The sequence below is a fragment of the Rousettus aegyptiacus genome, unplaced genomic scaffold (assembly GCF_014176215.1).
Source record: "Rousettus aegyptiacus isolate mRouAeg1 unplaced genomic scaffold, mRouAeg1.p scaffold_m13_p_9, whole genome shotgun sequence".
In the NCBI taxonomy this organism is placed as follows: domain Eukaryota; kingdom Metazoa; phylum Chordata; class Mammalia; order Chiroptera; family Pteropodidae; genus Rousettus; species Rousettus aegyptiacus.
In genome coordinates this window covers 45,242,740-45,254,789 of record NW_023416312.1, presented here as the reverse complement: position 1 = coordinate 45,254,789, position 12,050 = coordinate 45,242,740, and the positions used below count along the sequence as shown (strand labels likewise).

At 32.4% G+C, this 12,050-nt stretch overlaps 1 protein-coding gene and 1 pseudogene across 3 annotated transcripts in view; one reads left to right on the top strand and one right to left on the bottom strand.

The window, feature by feature from the left end:
• APOOL (apolipoprotein O like) overlaps positions 1–12,050 on the bottom strand; it is a 76,575-nt gene that overhangs the window by 34,626 nt on the left and 29,899 nt on the right. The gene's annotated exons all lie outside the window — the stretch shown is intronic.
• LOC107505727 lies at positions 10,530–11,107 on the top strand (annotated as a pseudogene).

Below are 12,050 nucleotides of genomic sequence, written 5' to 3'. Positions count from 1 at the left end.
CAAAATACCAAAGGCAGTCATTTTTCAGAGAACTAGAATAAATAATCCTAAAATTTATATGGAGCCATAAAAATAGCCAAATAGCCAAGGCAATCTTGAGAATGAAGAACAAAGTTGGAGGTATCACACTACCTGATATCAAACTATACTACAGGGATACAGTAATCAAAACAGCATGGTACTGGCATAAAAACAGATATATGGATCAAAAGAACAGAAAGAGATCCCAGAAATAAATTCACGCCTATATGCTCACTTAATATAAGACAAAGGAGGCAAAAATATACAATGGGGTAAAGACACTCTCTTCAATAAATGGTGTTGGGAAAATTGGACAGATCCATGCAAAAAAAAGAAAAAAAAGAATATAAAAAAAGAAGCTGGATCACCTTCTTATACCATATACAAGAATAGACTCAAAATGGATTAAACACTTACATGAAAGACCCGAAACCATAAAACTTCTAGAAGAACACTTAAGCAGTAAACTCTCTGATATTAATAACAGGAATTTCTTTTCAGATATATCTCCTCGGGCAAGAGAAACGACATAAAAAAAAAAACAAATGGGACTACATCAAACTAAAAAGTTTTATACAGCAAAGGAAACCATCAACAAAACATAAAGACGTCCAACTTTTTTGGAGAAGATATTCACTAATGATACATTTGATAAAGGGTTAATATCCAAAATATATAAGGAACTTATGCAACTCAACAACAGAAAAAACAAATAATTCAATTTCAAAAATGGGCAGAAGACCTGAACAGATACTTCTCCAAAGATGAAATACAGATAGCTAATAGCCATATAAAAAGATGCTGAAGGTCGCTAATCATCAGAGAAATGCAAATTAAAACCACAATAAGATATCACCTCACACCTGTCAGAATAGTTATCATCAATAAATCAGAAAAACAACAAGTGTTAGCGAGGATACGGAGAAAAGGGAACCCTCATACATTGCTAGTGGGATTGCAAATTGGTACAGCTGCTATGGAAAACAGTCTGGAAGTTTCTCAAAAAATTAAAGATGGATATACCTTTTGACCCAGCAATTGCACTTCTGGGTATTTATCTAAAGAAAACCAAAACAATAATTCATAAAGATCTATGCACCCCAATATTCATGGCAGCACAGTTTACAACAGCCAAGATATGGAAGCAACCTAAATGCAGATCAATAGATAATTGGATAAAAAAATATGGTTCCTATATACAGTGGAATATTATTCAGCCATTAAAAAAATGAAATCCTACCATTTGCAACAACATGGATGGACCTAGAGGTTATGATGCTGAGTGAAATAAGTCAGACAGAGAAAGATAAATACCATATTATTTCACTTATATGTGGAATCTAAAGATCAAAAAGAACAAACTAATCAAAAATGGACTCACAAATATAGCAGACAATTTGGTGATGGACAGAGGTGAAGGAGGTTGGGGGGCTGGGAGAATGGGGTGAAGGGTTAAAGAAGTACAAATTAGTTGTTGATAGTCATGGGGATGGGGAGCAGGGCATGGCAAATGCAGTTAGCATTAAAGTGATGGTTAGGAGGAGGGCCAGGGAAGGGAGGAACTAACCAATGTACTATATACTTGAAACTAATTTAAATAAATAAGTAAAAAAAAGAGAGAGAGAATTCAATCCCTGCACATCAATATTGTATAAGTTTGAAAGAAATGACAGAAATTAAAATTTTCTAAATTCTCAATATTGTTTGGATGAAGGATAAATATACTGATGAAAGCTGAAACAAATGCAGGTTAAAATTTCTAGAGTTACCAATAAAATAAAATGACTAAAAAGCATAATAAATGAACTTTGTTGTAGGAAAAAATAAAGAGAGAAAAATAATCCAAAAAAAAGATAAAAAGGAAATAAAAGAACAACAGATGAAGGTAAAAAAACAAAATTAAAAAAAAAACACACAACTTGGAAGAATTCCAGAAATATTAATAATTATAATAAATGCAAATGAGTAATGGATTAAAGCTAAAGATGATCAGATTGCATTTATAAAATACTGTCACATGCCATTTATAAAAAAACTCCTAAACTCTTTAGAAAGGTTGGAAAAAAATGAAAAATGCATATTAGGGAAATATCAACTAAAATAAAGCTACTATAAGCTATAATAATATTAGACAAAATAGATTTTAAGACAAAAACCAGTACTAGAGATAAAGTTACTATATAAAGACAAAAAAGTTTAATTAACTAGAAAGGTATTACAGTCTTAAACTTGTATGCATCTATTAACATATCCTCAAAATATATGAAACAAAGAGAAATAGTCAAATTCACCACCATATAGGGAATTTTAACTTATTTCCTCAGCAACTGGTTGGCCAAAAACAGATTAAAACAAAACAAAACAAAAAACTAACAATAATGAGCAGAGATGGGCAAACTACTGCCCATGGGCTAGTTGCCTGTTTATGTAAAAAACGTTTTATAGTTTCACAGCTATGCTCACTCACTGATATACTGTCTATAGTTGCTTTTGTGCTATAATAGCAGTTGAGAAGATATGACAGAGTTGCATACATTTAAAATATTTACTACCTGGCTTTTTAAGAGAAAACCTGTTGACTCCTGGTACAGAATGATGTAATCAACAACTCTGATCTAATGGATATATATAGGACACTGCATTGAACAACTGCAAAATACATCTTTAGCACAGATGGAAATGTATAAAAAATGGACTGCACTCTGGGCCATTTCAGGAACTGAAAGTCTTAGGAAATTTCAAGGGACTGATAAAGGAACATGTTCTCATCACACAAATCATATTTATTGGTGAAAGAATGAATATTTTCTCCCTTACATAAGGAAATGTACAAAAGGATACCCGCTCCACTTTTTTTCTCAATATTTTTCTGAAGGTTCTAGTCAGTCTATTCAGGCAAGAAATGGAAATAGAAGGTAGCAAATTGGAAAAGAATAAGTAAAGCTATCTTTATGCACAGATGATCTTGTATATAGAAAATCTTAAGGAATCCACGAAAAACCTATTATAACAAATATATGAGTTCTGCCAAGGTTTCAGGGTAAAGGATCAATATAAAAAATCAATTATATTATACACTAGCAATGAACAATACGAAAATAAAATTAAGAAAACAATTCCATTTACAATAGCATCAAAAACTACTTAGGAAAAATTCAACAAAGATTAAGATTTATACACTGAAAACTACAAAAAATGTTAAATGAAATTAGAGAAGATGTAAATAAATGGAAAGACATCCCATGTTCTTGAATTGGAAGGCTAAATATTGTTAAAATGGCAATACTCTCCTAATTGATCCACAGATTCAGGGCAAACCCTATGCCTTTTTTTCATAAAATAATTTGATGCTAAAATTCATATGGATGTAAAGGGATCCAGAATAGTCAAAACAGTCTTCAAAAAGAAGAGCAAAGTTGGAGGACGCATACTTGGCCATTTCAAAGTGTATTACAAAAAATACTGTGGTATTGTTATAAGGACAAATATATAGACAAATGGAATAGAATTGTAAGTCTAGACATAAACCCATACATTTATGGTCAATTCATTCTCAACAAAATAAATAAAATTCAATTGAGAAATAGCATTTTTTCCTACAAATGGTAACTGGACAGTTGGATATTCACACCCCAAAAAATAAGGCTGAACCACTACCCCATGCCATAGACAAAAATTAACTCAAAATGGATCATGGACCTAAACGTAACAGCTAAAACTATAAAACACTCTCAGAAGAAAAGATAAAACTTTCATGACCTTGTGTTAAGCAATGGTTTCTTATATAGAACATCGGAAGCACTAGCAACAAAAGAAAAATAAATAAATCAGATTTTATCAAAATCAAAAACTGCTGCAAATGATATCACCAACACTAATAAAAGCACAACCCATGGACATTACTAGCAAATCATATATCTCATAAAGGACTTGTATACAGAATACATAAAGAACTCTTTATTTTATTTTATTACAATTATTGGGGAGACATTGGTTAATAAAATCATAGAGGTTTCAAATGAACAATTCAATAATATGCCATATGTGTACTGCCTTGTTTGTTCAACACCCAAAGTTAAATTTCCTTTTGTCACCAGATATTTGACCCTCTTTACATCCTAATCTATATCCTCTTCCCCCTTTTCTTCTGGTAACCACTAAACTGTTTTCTGTGTCTATGAGATTTTGTCTTGTTCATGTGTTGCTTTCATTTTTATATACCATATATGAATGAAATCATATGGCTCTCAACTTTTTCTTTCTGACATGTCACTTGGCGTGCGCGTGCGCGCACACACACACACACACACACACACATACCATATCTTCTTTATTCAATCTTCTATCATTGGACACTTCCGTTGCTTCAATGACCTGGCTACCATGAATAATGCTATAATGAAAATTGGGGTGCATATATCTTTGCGGATAGGTGTTTTCAAGTTTTTTGGGTAAATATCAGAACAAGGATTGTGGGTCATATGGTAAGAACTCCTACAATTCAACAAAAAAAGGCTAATTACCCAATTTAAAAATGGGCAAATAATTTGAATATACATTTCTCCAAAGAAAATGTATAAATTACCAGTAAGTATATGAAAATATACTTGATATCATTACTTATTAGGGAAATCCAAATCAAAACTCCAATGAGGTATCATTTCATACCCACAAAAATTGGATATAATTTTTTAAAAGGACAGATAACAATGGTTAGTAAGGATGTGGAGAAACTGGAACCTTCATACATTGCCAGTAAGAATGAAAAATGGTTCAGTTGTTTTGGAAAACAGCCTAGCAGTTCCTCAAAAGGTTGTAGATAGATTTATCATATGGACTAAAAATTCTACTCCTAGGTCTACTTTGAAGAGAAATGAAAACACATCTCAAAACAAAACTCTGTACGCCAAAGTCACAGCAGCATCAGTCATAACAACTGAAGAGTGAAAAAAATCCAAATATCCATCAACTGATATAGGGATAAAGAAATTTGCTATATCCATAGAATGGAGTATTATTCAGTAATAAAAGGTAATGATGTACTGATACATTCTATAACATGGATGAAACTTGAAAACATTATGGCAATTGAAAGAAGCCAGTCACGAAAGGCCACATATTGTATGATTCTACTTATATGAAATGTGCAGGATAGGCATATCCGTAGAGAAAGAAAATACATCAGTGGTTACCAGGGGTTGGGAAGAGTGGAATTGAGAGTGAGTGATAATAAGTATGGACTTTCTTTTTGTGCTGATGACATTTTTCTAAACTTAGTAGTAATGGTTGCACAACTCTGTACCTATACTAAAAACCAATTAACTATAAGAAAAAAAAACCTACTAAAACATGAATAAATATTTGTGACTTTCAGTTAGGCAAAATTTCTTAGATATGACACCAGAGTTGTGATCATAAATTCAAAAATTGATAAATTGGACTTTATCAAAATTAAAATATTCTATTCCTCACAGACACTGTTAAGAGAATGTGGTGTATGCAGAATAATGACCCCCGTCCAAAGACATTCATGTCCTAATCACTGGAACCCATGAATATGTTGTTACATGGCAAAGAGGAATTAAGTTTGCATATGTAATTAACCTTAATCAGGTGAGCTCAAAATAGGTAGATTTTCCTGGATTAGAGTAATCATAAGACATTAAAAGTAGAAGAGGGAGGTGGAAGGGTAGAGTCAGGAGTAAATGTGACTACAGAAGAATGCTCAGAGTAATGTGATGTGAGAATGGCTTACACTACTTTTCTTGGCTTTGAAAATGGAGGTAGTGGGCCACAAACCAAGGAATGTGGTCCAGCCTCTATAAGCTGAAAAAGGGAAGGAAAAAGATTCTCACGAGAGACTCCAGAAAGCAATGCAGCCCTGACAACATCTTGATTTTAGCCCAGTGATACCAGTGTCAGAATTCTAACTTACAGAAACTGAAATATTATAAACTTGTGTTTTTTAAAGTCACTAAGTTCATGGTTGTTACAGAATCAATGGAAAAGTAATACAGTAGGAAACAATAAACCACAGTTTGGGAGAATAAGTGCAAAACACATAGCTGATATAGTGTTAAAAATACAGAAAATATTAAGAACTCTCAAAGTTCAATTATAAAACAAAATGACCTAATAGGTGAGCCAAAGATTTTAACAGACTTCACCAAAGTAGATGCATGAATGGCAAATAATCATGTGAAAAAAAATGCTCAACATAATTAGTAACTAGAAAATTGTAAATTAAATGCATACTGTTATACTTCTACAAACCACCAGAACGGCAAATACATAAAATGATGTTCAACTTCATTAATAATACGAAAATGTAAATGAAAACCACAATGAGATAGCATTTCAATTCCACCTGTTTGGCAAATTAAAGTGTGACAATATCAAGTGTTGACAAGAATGTGGAGCAACCTAAACATTTATACACTGCTTGTGAAAATGTAAATTAGTACATACACTCTGAAAAACAACTTGGCATACTATAGTAAATTTGAAGAGGCTGAATACTGTATGACCTACTTCTATTCCAAAGTATATTTAGAGAAACTACTATAATTATACATCTGGAGATATGTACAATAAAGTTCATAGCAATAATTTAATGGAAAAATCTGGAAACAACTCAAATGTCTATTAACAGTAGGATGGATAATTAAATTAGGGTATATCCACACAATAACATATTATAAAATAGGTAAAATATGTAAGTTACAGCTACATGGGTAAATCTGGATAGATTTCAGGAATGTTGAACATAAAAAGGTTTTTGCAGAGCAAAAAGGGTAAGATGTAGAAAATCATATGCAGGTATGTTTTCATCAATGTATATAACTCAAACACTTGCAAAATAAAAAAAACATTGTTTAGCAATATAGACATATAAGGTAAAATTGAAAAAGGGGGTAATAATCAAAATTTGGGGTAGTGGTTATCTCTGAATAAATAGGGAATGGGATGAGAACAAAACATATTTAATTTTGTTTTTTCTTTAAACTGGATAGCAGGTACATAGTTGTTCATATTATTATTTTTGTATTTTTAATAAATTGATTAAACAGCATTCTGATTCTAATCAACATTTAATAAAAACAAATATAAAGCATAAAAATGCTATAAAATATGAGGTAAGCACTTATTTTCTTCAAAAAATATATATATATACACACACACACAGACATATTGCTTTTATTTTGAGGGTGTAGCACCTTTCTATGTTTAGTATAGACATAATTGAGGAGAATCAAGTTTAAATCAACGGAAAGGGAACAAAATTATTAATGTGTTTGGATTTGATCTTGTACCAGAAACAAATATGAGACACTGTAAGTTTAGTAAAAAATTACCAGTAATGGTCACAAAGGTCCCGTTTTACCATTAGATGACACTTTGTTGTCCATACCAGTTTAAAGAGTTATTGTTTCCCTCAGACTAATGCTTGAATTTTAAATTTATCATGTTGGTAATGATGTATAATTAGGAGAGACGAAGGTGCATATTTTACATTAAAGGTTTATTTCATGTATAAAAAGCAGGCACACAGCACGTAGGGAGTTCCCTATGTGGATACGTGGGTGTTAGCATGGACAAAATTATTTACTTATATGTTTGCCCATTTGTTGCCAGCCTCTCTATTCTTTATGCTCCCCAATCCCACACTTTATGAATCATGAAGTGTTCTTATTCTCTCCTCTACCCATATCAAAATCTACTGATTCTTCATTTATACCCCAGCATAAATCAGATTAACAGTTTAAAGAACAGGTACATTATCTGTTGTCTATTGCAAACAAAATTTCGTATATGTACTTCTCTAGGAAGAGCACCCAATGTTTTCATCAAAGTCTCTAAGAGGTCAAAATGGTTAAGGACCAGTGCGTTTAAGTATTTTCCTTCTTAGATATGGGTATTAAAGCATACTTGAAAGGTTTATGATAAAAATATTTACTGAAATGATAAAATCGACAAAATCTTAGATAGACTGACTAATTAATAAAAAACAGAAGACAAATTAAATGAAATAGAAAAGAAAGATGAGACATTACAATGGATGCTTCAGAAACAAAAACATCATAAGAAACTATTAGGAGCATGAATGTGACAACAAATTAGATAACTTAGAACAGATAGATTCCTAGAAACATATAACCTACCAAGACCGAATCAGGAAGAAATAGAAAGCCTGAATAGATCAATAACAAATAAGGAGAATGAATTAGTAATCAACATTCCTTATCCTCCCCCTGCCTGCACACACACAAAAAGAAACCAGGACCAGATGGCTTCATGGGTGAACCAAACATTCAAAAAAGAATTAGTACCAGTCCTTCTTCAACTCTTCCAAAAACTGAAGAAGAAGGAATGCTTTCAAACTCATTTCATGATGGTATCATTCTGATACCAAAGCTGGACAAGACACCACAGGAAAAGAAAAGCACAAGTTAATATCCCTAATGAAAATAAATGCAAAAATCTTCAATAAAATACTAGCAAATGAATCCCACAGTGCATTTAAAGGATTATACAACTTGAACAAGTGGGCTTTATGTTTGGGATGCAAGGAGGGTTAAACATACATATGTCAATGTGATATACCACATTGACAGAATGAAAAACCACATGATCATTTTAATAGATGCAGAAAAAGTATCTGACAAAATTCAAAATCCATTCATGAGAAAAAAAAGCTTGTAATAAAATGGGTATAGGAGAAAACAAACATATATGAAAATCCTAGAACTAACATCATAATTAATGGGGGAAAAAACTGAAAACATTTTCTCTAAATAGAGTACAAGGGAAAGATACTCACATTTGAAACTTTTATTCACTATAGCATTAGAAGTCCTAGACAGAGCAATTAGAGAAGAAAAAGAAATAAAAGGCATCCAAATCAGAAAAGATGTAGTTAAATTATCTGTTTGCAGATGAAACAATCTTATATGTAGAAAATTCAAAGACTTAAAAAAAAAAACTGTTAGAACTAATAAATGAATCAGTTTGTAGGATTCAAAGTTGATATAAAAAGTCAGTAGCATTTCTATACACTAACAACAAACCATCTGAAAAAGTAATTAAAAAACGATTTCATTTATAACTGTAATAAAAAGAATAAAATAGTAACAAAATCAAATAAATGAAAGACTTGTACCCTGAAAATTATAAGACAGTGAATGATGAAGAAAATTAAAGACACATAAGTGGAGAGACGTCCCATGTTCATGGGTTTGAAAAATTAATATGTTAAACTGTCATACTACCCAAAGTGATGCACAGATTCAATGCAATCCGTATCACAATTCTAATAGCATTCTTCAGAAAAACAGAAAACAAATCCTAAACTTCATATGGAAACATGAAAGACCTCAAAAAGCCAAAGCAAGTCTTGAGCAAGAAGAGTAAAGCTGGAGGTACCACAATTACTGATTCAAAATAAATTACAAAGCTACAGTAATCAAAAAAGTATGGTATCAGCATAAAAACAGACGTATAAACAATGGAACAGAACAGATTGCACAGAAATAAATCTACACAATTATGGTCAAATGACCTTTGACAAGGGTGCCGAAAACATATAGTGGGGAAAGAATAGTCTCTTTGATAAATGGTGCTGAAAAACTGGATAACCATATGCAGAAGAATGAAAATGAACCTTCATCTTACATATATGCAAATATCAGCTCAAAATGGCTTAAAAATTTAAATGTAAAAACTGAAATGTACAACTACTAGAAGAAAGCATAGGGCAAAGGCTTCTTGAAATCGGTCTTAGAATTTTTTTTTTTTTACTATGACCCCAAAAGCACAAGCAACAAAAGCAAAAATAAACAACTGGGACTAAATTAAACTGAAAAGCTTCTGCACAGCAAAGAAAACTATCAACTAAATGAAAAGGTAACCTGTGGAATGGTAGAAAACATTTGCAAACCACATAACTGATAAGGAGCTAACATCTAAAATATTTAAGAAACTTATAAAACTCAACAACAACAACAACAACAACAACAAACAAAATAACTAGACTAAAAAATGTCAAAGGACCTAAACAGACATTTCTCAAAGGAAGACATACAAATGGCCAACAGGTATATGAAAAAGTGCTCAACATCATTAATCATCAGGGAAATGCAAATGAAAACCACAATGATATATCACCTCATGCCTGTTAGGATGGCTATCACCAAAAAGACAAGTGATAACAAGTGTTGGCAAGGATGTGGTGAAAAGAAAACCCTTACACACTATTGCTAAAAAAGTAAATTGGTATAGCCATTACGGAAAACAGTATGAAGGTTACTCAAAAAATTAATAATAGAACTACTATATGATTCAGCAATACCACTTCTGGAAATATATCCAAAGGAAATGAAATCTGAACCTCAAAGAGATATCTGCATTTCTATGTTCATTACATCATTATAAAAATAAGCTAAATGTCCATCAGCGGGTGAATGGATAAAGAAAACGTGTGTGTGTGTGTGTGTGTGTGTGTGTGTGTGTGTGTGTGTAATAGTGAATATTGCAAATGTCATAGCTTAAAAATGTATATATGACCTTTTGGCTGGAACCACCATCTTCCAGTAATTTGCCAAAATGACAAACACAAAGGGAAAGAGAGGCACCCTCTGTATGTTCTCTAGGCCTTTTAGAAAACATGGAGTTGTTCCTTTGACCACATACATATGAATCTACAAGAAAGGTGATGTTGTAGACATCAAGGGAATGGGCACTGTTCAAAAAGGAATGCCCCACAAATGTTCCTTACCATGGCAAAACTGAAAGAGTCTACAATGTTACTCAGCATGTGATTAAAATTGCTGTAAACAAACAAGTTAAGGGCAAGATTCTTGCCAAGATAATTAACATACATATTGAGCATATTAAGCACTTTAAAAGCAGAGAAAGCTTCCTGAAATGTGTGAAGGAAACTAATCAAAAAAAGAAGGAAGCCAAAGAGAAAGGTATCTGGGTTTAAATGAAGCACCAGCCTGGGCCTCCCAGAGATGAACACTGTGTGAGAACCAATGGAAAGGGGCCCAAGCTGCTGGAACCCATTCCCTATGAATTCATGTCATGATAGGTGTAAAGAAATAAAAGGCTTCTAATTGAGTAGGTGTCCCCTCCCTTAAAGAAATATTTAAAGAAAACTAACTGTCCTAATTCATTGTGTGATGTCTTTACTATTCAGATTTAGTGTTTTTTTTTCCTTGCTGAAAGATGTGAGGTGGTTTACGGTGCAACAAAGAGCATAGGTCATTGGTTAGGAAACTGAATCTGTTGCATTAAAGTTAAGCTCAGGGAAAGCTGATTACTCATAATTGCATCATAAATAGCTATGTTTTAAGGATCAGGAACTTGCCTTTGGAGCCTGCTACTTAAAAGCAGATTGTTTAAAGCACCCTGTTTGCGAGTTACATTTGCTTCCACCTTTCATGGAACACAACTCAGAAAATAAGTGTTTGTAATCATTTGGAACTAGAATACCTTTTTTGTTTCAACCAAGGGTAGACATTTCCACAGCAGTTAATATGCTGTATGGCATTCTAAGCACTTTACATAATCTACTCAAAAACCTTGCAGTAAGTAGTGTTTTGTGCATTTCACATAAAGAAGCTGAGGCATAATTAACTTGCCCAAGATTACAGGTGCACAAACATTCAAGCCCAGGCAGTCTGGTTCCAAAATCAGGTTTCAGTCATTGGTGTTATATTGTCTCATATTAATGGGAATATTTTAAAGCTACTTTGTATGGTTTGAGCACATTTAGGTTATTCAGTTGCCTCCTGGATATTTTTACTTGGATGTGGCAAACATCTTAAATTCAACATAGTAAAAAGAGAGTTGATCGCATTCCATCCTAGCTGCCTTCAGTTTTCTGTGATAGCTGTAGCTATAGTATCTGTTTATTTGAAATAAAACCTTGACTTCCTGTAAAAAATGTATGCATATATGTGTGTGTGTGTGTGTGTATATATATATATATATATATATACATACATAAAAACGCACATATAATGAAA